The 8,918-nt window shown below is 38.6% G+C and overlaps 1 long non-coding RNA gene across 1 annotated transcript; it reads right to left on the bottom strand.

The window, feature by feature from the left end:
* Positions 1 to 4,029: 4,029 nt before the first annotated feature.
* LOC140134239 (uncharacterized) lies at positions 4,030 to 8,434 on the bottom strand. The gene is made up of 3 exons (XR_011856148.1): positions 8,185 to 8,434; positions 4,728 to 4,829; positions 4,030 to 4,224 (listed from the first exon to the last, which is right to left on the bottom strand). It is a non-coding gene; the product is annotated as an uncharacterized lncRNA (long non-coding RNA).
* Positions 8,435 to 8,918: the final 484 nt, after the last annotated feature.

The raw sequence follows: 8,918 nt of genomic DNA, 5'->3' as shown, positions 1-8,918 counted from the left end.
CAGTATCTACCAGCAGTATCAAGACGCCAGTATCTACCAGCAGTATCAAGACACCGGTATCTACCAGTAGTATCAAGACACCAGTATCTACCACCAGTATCAAGACACCAGTATCTACCAGCAGTATCAAGACACCAGTATCTACCACCAGTATCAAGACGCCAGTATCTACCAGCAGTATCAAGACACCAGTATCTACCAGCAGTATCAAGACACCAGTATCTACCACCAGTATCAAGACGCCAGTATCTACCAGCAGTATCAAGACGCCAGTATCTACCAGCAGTATCAAGACACCAGTATCTACCAGCAGTATCAAGACACCAGTATCTACCAGCAGTATCAAGACACCAGTATCTACCACCAGTATCAAGACACCAGTATCTACCAGCAGTATCAAGACACCAGTATCTACCAGCAGTATCAAGGATTGTAAACCAAGCACACTGACATACTGATGTGAGCCCTCTCTGGCAGGATCTTCTCTTCTTTTAGCTTCTTATGCCCTGTTTTTTACAAAAAGAGGGGTTCCAGGCTCCATAAGTATAAATGAAGCCTGGATCCCCTCAAGCTCATTTGCATCTTTTAAAGCATTTTTTCTTTAAAACAAGGGCATAGGAAGGTTAAAGAAGATCAGATCCAGCCAAAGGGGGCACACCCCAGTATGTCAGTGTGCTTGGTTTATAATCCTTGATCCTGGTGGTAGATTTCCTTTAATTGAAAATATTTCTGATTAATAAATATGCTGCATTTTCTACTGGAGTGCAAACTGTATATATATATATATATATATATATATATTATATATATATATATATATTATATATATATTATATATATATATATATATATATATATATATATATATATATATATATACGCAAAATAATACTTATTATTGCAAATGTTTAAGCTATTGCTCAGTGTGAACTTTTCATACAGTATATTTAGCCCCTATGATGGTTTTACCCAGTTTTTAAGCAAAGTTAAACTTGATTACATTTGTAAAGATTGAGTTGTTGCTGAGGAATATGGTTTATGTTGAAGCCTGCAGATGTTATGGTGTTATTCATGATTCAGTCATCATGTACACAGTCGATGATGACAGGTGTTGTATTTCACACCCAATTTTAAATGAATATGATATTGCTGCTATATTCAAATGAGACAATTGCTACTTAACCCTGTGCTTGCATAAGTAGCAGCAGACAGAGACAAATGTAGAATGCTGACTAATTATCAGGGGTATTATGTAATCAAAGTCTTCAAACATAAAGGAGAAGACATCAAATAAACCCAAAGCATAAGGAATGAACAACAGAATTCTTCAGATTATTACCCTTTCCTTATAAGCCCACAGAAACATTTTCCGCTACAAAAGCAAACTGGGGAATCCATAAAGACTACAGGCAGTCCCCAGGTTACATACAAGATCGGTTCTGTAGGTTTGGTCTTAAGTTGAATTTGTATGTAAGAGGGAAGTGTATATTTTATAATTGTAACAACAGTCCAAATGGTCTCCATGACAAATGGATTTTAAAAATGATGGATTGTCATAAGAACCAGGATTAACAATAAAGCTTAATTGCAGACACATGTGATAACTGTTACAGCTGATCATTGTAGCCTGGGGCTAACGTACAGTGAATTACCAACATACAGAGGTACTAGGGGTTGTCTGTAAGTTCGGCGTTCTTAAATGGGGGACCACCTGTAGTGTTTATATCACACTCTCTTTTACAGAGCATGAGCACGTGTACGGCACCGTACCGCTCCTGTAGGGCGCCGTGCGCCCATTGCTGTCTATGAGGGAAGTATATCGGCCGTATATACGTATCCCTTGCGGTAGTGTGAATGCAGCCTTTAAATTAGGTGTATTGGGGGGGACCCATTATAACTTCTCTACCAGTTTTCTGTCAGAGAAACCCCATAAATCTCCCGTTCCCCACCAGTTACTCCGAGAGGCAGGAACTCCCCTGGCTGCCGTACATAAATACATTACACAGAGTTTACAGATTAACCTGAGCTGGATGACTCAAGTACAGCAGCTGGGGAATGGTGTACTGATTGATTACTTCTGCCTGTCAGGGACAACACAGTGATGCCATATGTCCTGGGCAGGACAAGGCTGAAGCAGTGCATAATTAGGGTAATAGCACGTCACGGGTCGGCCGCGGGTGCATGGAGAGGGCTCACGCGCTGAGCCCTCTCCATAGCCGGTAAGTCTTTGCTGCATATTGCAGCAAAGGCTTACCGTTAACACCCGCGATCGGTGCTAGCAAAATTCCCATATACTGCCATACTGTAGTATGGCAGTATATGATAGGATCGTACAGACAACCTAGGGTTAAAGTACCCTAGGGAGTCTGAAAAATAGTAAAAATAAAAAAAAGTTAAATAAAAAATTATAATAAAAAAACCCCTAAAAACTCAAATCACCCCCCTTTCCCTAGAACTGATATAAATATAAATAAACAGTAAAAATCATAAACACATTAGGTATCGCCGCGTCCGAAAATGCCCGATCTATCAAAATATGATAACAGTTTTTCACTGCGTTTAATCCCGTAACGGAAAATCGCGCCCATAGTCGAAAATGGCACTTTTTTGTCATTTTTTAAAAAACTAAAAGTTCTATAAAAAGTGATCACAAGGTCGTACAGTCCTAAAATTGATAACATTATAAACATAATCAAAATCCGCAAAAAAGCCACACCACCCACAGCTCTGTACACCAAAGTATAAAAAAGTTATTAGCGCCAGACGATGGCAAAATCCCCCCAAAAAATTTTGTTTTAATTTTTTTAAATGCATGATAACATTATAAAACCTATATAAATTTGTTATCCCCATAATCGTACCGACCCAAAGAATAAAGTAGACTTGTCATTTGGGGCACACAGTGAAATCCGTAAGATCCAAGCCCACAAGAAAATGGCACAAATGCGTTTTTTTACCAATTTCACTGCATTTGGAATTTTTTTCCCGCTTCCCAGTACACGGCATGGAATAATAAATACCATCTCTATGAGGTGTAATTTGTTACACACAGCTCTGGACATGGAAAAATAAAAAAGTTATGGATTTTTGATCATGGGGAGTGAAAAATGAAAATGAAAAAACAAAAAAGGGCCAGGTCCTGAAAGGGTTAAGACTGGGATTCTAAACTCCAGTCTTAGTGAATACCCCCATGTTGTTTTTGGCCACAAAGTACCAGAGAATTATGCTGTTATACAGATTGATAAATCTGCCCATGTGTCTTCTATGTTTGTTGGAAAACTGTGTCACCTACAGGGCTATAGCTCCACAGCTTTCTGGAACCAGGAGTGGCTGAAGCTGATGGTGGATGGATGAGAGAAGATGTTAGGCGATGAAAGTGTAGCAGGGGGTTGTTAGGGGAGCTGTAGTCCCCCAATGCACCGCAGCCTCATTTGCATATTTCTGAAGTAATGTTTTGGCATAGAAGGAGCAGCTCGCTTTTCCGGATTCACTTTAAGCCTGAAAAAACCCCTTTGAGGATTTTTTCCATTGTGTCATAATAGAAACAATTGGAAAGTAATAAAATATTACAATATTCTAATATTCAGTAGAGAAGAACGAATTAGTCAGCAATGCAGAATTTAATTAAAGTGGAAGATGACTAACAGCACTCTCCCTTTATTCAAGAACCACCATTCTTGTACATCTACACAGTTTTAGTCTGTCTATACAAAGTTACAATGTCAAATTTATCTAAATCCATTCTTCAAATAACAATAATTAGCCCATAACATATTCCCCATCACTTGAAATATCAAATAGAATCAACATAAAACATGGATTAAAACAAATGGAAGGTTAGATGGAAACCTAGCAGCAGCATCAGGTGCAGGTGATAATAACTTTCCTTCCATTTATCAGAGACGCTGCTTGCAGCTATTTTTATTCTGAACAAATAGAAAAGCTGACATGAGTGTCATCACATTGGTACCTAAAGATGAGAAGAGCACAAATTTACCTAATCTCAGGTTTTTATTTTAGCAGCCTCTCTCTGTTATGACTTATATATTTATATTCCCCATAGTTCTGTAGTATCTTTTCTCAGGTTTCTGCATTTGGTCTTTCCTGTTATTGCTGTTATAGTGAATTATTTGCTAATTATTAGTGAACTGACATCTTGGAATTCTTATTTCTTGTCAGGATGTGTTCCTAGGTAGTCAAAGTGCTTCAAGTCCAGCAAAAATCCTGGAATATAAATGCATCTTTTACAGCCCTGCTTGTTTAGACTTGGAGAATAAACACAGTAATATGTGTCCTGAGAATGTCAGTGTATAGGTTATCTATCAGCTATCCATCTTCTGTCTATGTTTTATCTATCTATCTAAAATTGTAAAAAGTGGGCAGCACTCCAAGGTTCCAAATTCAAGAAAAGGTAATCTTTATTGGCGACGTTTCGAGGTGTCAACCACCCTCATCAAGCTTATCTTGGCAATGACCTTACTTTGGTCATTGTAAGTACTCACAAAAGGGATCCTTTACATAGTATTTGCCTCTTTCTTATCTATCAGCAATAACAGATTGATAAATCTGCCCATGTGTCTTCTATGTTTGTTGGGAAACTGTGTCACCTACTGTGGCAAAAGCCAGAAAGAGGCGAGTATTGTTATGTTATATAGAGCAATGCCCACACATGCCAACCGTACCGTTGTTTTTATCATCCAGCTGCTCCTCTCATGCCAAAACGTTACCTTAGATATGTGGTAAGTATGGTAGGAAGTGCTTTTTGGGGGCGTTAGCAGCACAACTCAGGACTATAGTTTCACAACTTGCTGGAACCAGGAGTGACGTAGCTGATGGTGGAAGGATGAGAGAAGATGTTAGAAGATGTCTATATATCTTTATATCTCAGATCTATCTATCTATCTATCTATCTATCATCTCCCATGTCTATTATCTTTCTATATCAGATCTATCTATTTATTTATCTATCTATCTTTCTTTAAGAGGTACACCATGTCATATATAGAAAACCTATGTGCATGGGGTGGGCCCCACAAAATTTGCCATTAAGGGACCCCAAAATTCCTAGTGGTGGTCCTGATCCTAGAGTTTTACAATGCTTTGTGGTTTCAAAGCCTTTTGAAATTAAAATACTTAGTAGTTACAGTTCTCTGGTGGCACCGTAAGATATCAGAAACAGTCATCCTCAGAGGGCACACAATATAGGTGTTATCTGAATAGCAACATGGGGAGTTTTGGGTCTCAAAAAGTCTCAACATGGAACTTTCTAATAAGTGGTTATGAACAAATTTCAGGTAAGCCTCTGAAGAAGGTTTTCTCAAACATAGCAGGGCCATAATCCTACACAGATAATAAGTGGATGCTCACCCCTCACAGCGTCTCAGGAGCTTAGGGTCTAGAGTGGAATCCTGGCTGGACCTAACACTACTTGCATCATGCCAGTACTTGTCTCTTGGCCGCTACAATGTAACTACACCAACAGCTGCTGTACTTATCCATTGCTCCATACACCACTAGAGAAATAAGGTGCACAAAAAGGCATGTACAGTATAGTACAGTAGGATGGTGCCCTGAATGGAGTTAATGTACAGTAACTCTACGCTCCACAGTCTGAACCATTACCGGACCCCACATATCAGATATTACTCTGCTTTTCATTAGACAACATCAAGGGCACAGAGTGTCCAGATGATGACAGCAAAAACATCAAAACATAATAACTTTGTCACAAATCCCAGGTTACTTTACTAGAACAATGCAACGCAGAGTGATGAAGTTCAGTGTAGACATATTCGGTTAAATTGATATGGCAAAAAAGTTCTGGTTCAGGGTATGGCTGAGGTTGGGGTTCAGGATTGAAAGCCATTTATGTAGCCCAAGAACCCTCTTTCCACAACCATATGAGAAAGGTCAAAGTTGAGGGGAATAGAGCTTTACGGGAGTATAGAAAACTTTTTGATTAAGAGCTATCCTTTTTTCTTTAAGGACAAGCAGGGATCAAGCGTCTTGTGAATATGATTTGTATTTCATCAAAGCAGACAGTTCACTTTGTGATTATTTTACCTTCTGTTCCATAGAAAAGTCTGGTATGTACACTGTCTGTCTGCCTCCTCTATCTGTCATTTGAGAAATTGAAAGCTGATTCATAGCAGACGGGTGGCTGCCTGCAAGCTTAATATTTGTTCTCAGTCCACATCATTATATCCCTCACAAAATCAAATAGCAGGTCTGTGTTTGCCAACAACTGACCAAATAACACATTTGTTGCTTGGAGTCTTAACCTTCTCAGTCAAACATGGCCAAAAAATAATTTGTAGTCTCATCATTTTTAAAGTAAAGGAAAATAGAATTACATGTTTATAGATCAACTCATAATTTAGCAAATTCAAAGCAAATTTCAGATTGTAACTAATGAAATGATTAATGCTATTATGTATTTTAAAGAGAGCCTGTCACGTTTACCACTATGTCACCTACTACTGAGATTTATTGTTCCATTGCTAAAATTAGTATGAAAAGAGTATTTGTTCTTTGTGGTCATGTCATCAGTGCCAGAAAGAGTGGCGGGTGAGCTAATTTTAATCAGTTTAGCAGAAAGTTCTCTTAAAGGGGTTGCCCACTAGTAAGAAAGTTTACCAGGGTGGGTACAATACCCCATTACAGGCGGTCCCCTACTTAAGGACACCTGACTTACAGATAACCCTAGTTACAGACGGACCTCTCTGCCCACTGTGACCTCTGGTGAAGCTCTCTGGATGCTTTACTTTAGTCCCAGGCTGCAATGATCAGCTGTAAGGTGTCTGTAATTAAGGTTTGTTGATAATCATTGGTCCAATTACAAATTTTGAAACTCCAATTGTCACTGGGGCAAAAAATAATTTTGTCTGCATCTACAATTATAAAATATACAGTTTTGACTCACATATAAATTCAACTTAAGAACAAACCTATGGACCCTATCTTGTATGTAACCCAGGGACTGCCTGCATTGGGGGATATATTGAACATACTCTGCTAAGCTTTTTCTGCATCACATGACCAGCTGGCACTTGTCACTTCCTATGTAGACCAGTGTCCTGCAAACTATCATCAGATGCAAGGTCATATCCTTATTACTCTATGCATTTCCTCTTCCATGATAACAACTCTCATGTCAATGGTTGCAGGGAAATGCCAAAAACATCCACTCTTTATCAGGGTAAGTGCAATATGGATGATCCAATTGGGATGTTATACTTTCCCCAGAAAACTTTATTAATAATAGCAAAAAACCCTTTAAAGGGAACCTGTTACCACATTTTCTCAAATGCAGCCAGTGACAGGTTACCATAGAGTTCTATTGACTAACTTTTACCCTTTTTTTAGCTAAAAATTGTTTCCCTTACTTCCATAAATCAATTTAATGTTATATCACCTGGTATCAGAGGGGGTGTGTCCTGCTTGGTTGGCTTGGTTAAGATACGGATAAATGAACATAGGTCCACGATTAGAATATATGGGAAACAAGATAGTATAATGACAGTTGCTGACCCTAATGTACATAAAGGGAAATTAGAAAAGAGAAAATATGGAGAAACTACTGTGGCAAGACACTTTAAAGAACAGACACATCAGGTATCAGAATTGAGATTGATGGTATTAGAGGAGGTTTTTGGGAACGATAAGGAACAGGTAAAGAAACGCCTCCTACAGAGAGAGGTATACTGGATTTGCAGATTGGAGACAAAAAGGGTTAAATGAAGAATGTAACTTTAATGTTTATTTGTGATTAGACTCGTTAATAGTAATATGATTGATGTTAGTATAGTTAGGTTATGTATAAGGATAATACTTATCAGATTTTAACTTTATATGTAGTGTTATATATACACAGGGGTTTCCGGTAGTTGTCACTATAACTTGTAGTAACGAATGAGAGCTTGCCATGTCTGAGGAAGGGGGCGTGTCCCTCGAAATGTCACAACCAACATGGAGCTTACTAGATCGTGGCTCAGCGTCTAAATGAGGTAGAGCCTCTGCCCTGGGGATCAAGTTGACGTGAGTCTAGCCCAGTATGCTATAATTTTGTGTACCATATACATCGGACTTAAAGGTTTGAATAATTTCAATAACAGATGAAAGTTCTAATGGTTAATATATGGAAGTGAATTCATGAAGTAAAATAACACATTTATGTAAAGTTACCTGTGTGGTCATATTTTTGGACATTGTTCAGTGAATGCGGTTACAGGGGAGAATTGGAGAATCTCCCGTCCTAGACCACTGTTTTAGAGAAACTCCACACACTGTGCTTTTTCGTTTTATAAACTGCTTGGTTGGCCCCTCCCATCTGATATTTCGTATGTCTCATGCCTCTTCTCAGCATTCAGCACTTAATGTCATGTGACTGGGGTGATGTAATCTCAGATGCTTTGCCCAGTTACAATTGCAACATCTACCCCATGTATGCAAATGTAACTGGGTAAAGGACCTTAGAGGACATCGCTATGGTCACATGACATGAAATGCCTAATAATGTAATAGAACTCTGTCAATGTTCCTCACAGCAGCATGTCCTAGCAGTGAGACCTGTCAATCAGGAACAAGGAGGCAGGGCAGTGGAAGTAAAATTTAATATGCAGGACTCGCTTAGCGTAGGACTCACATCAAGTGATTTGCATAAAAGTTTAGAAATTGATGTTATATTTCACCCATGGAAAGAAACCATTTACGGATAAGGGCAATGCTTTTTGATAATAGTTTTTAATGAAGTATTTATTTTGGGTGGGTTAATTTATATGGCTGGTTCTCTTTAAGTAGCCTTGTCAACAACCCCTTTGAAGTGTGGCTTATTAGATGGGTAGAGGCAAATGATTAAGCTGAGTGTATGTGTGTGTGTATACATGTATTTATGTATGTCCGCTAAGGGAATCTGTACC

The sequence above is a fragment of the Engystomops pustulosus genome, chromosome 5 (genome assembly GCF_040894005.1).
Source record: "Engystomops pustulosus chromosome 5, aEngPut4.maternal, whole genome shotgun sequence".
NCBI lineage: Eukaryota > Metazoa > Chordata > Amphibia > Anura > Leptodactylidae > Engystomops > Engystomops pustulosus.
Note: the sequence above shows the minus strand (reverse complement) of the source record. Positions and strands in the feature narration are given on the sequence as shown.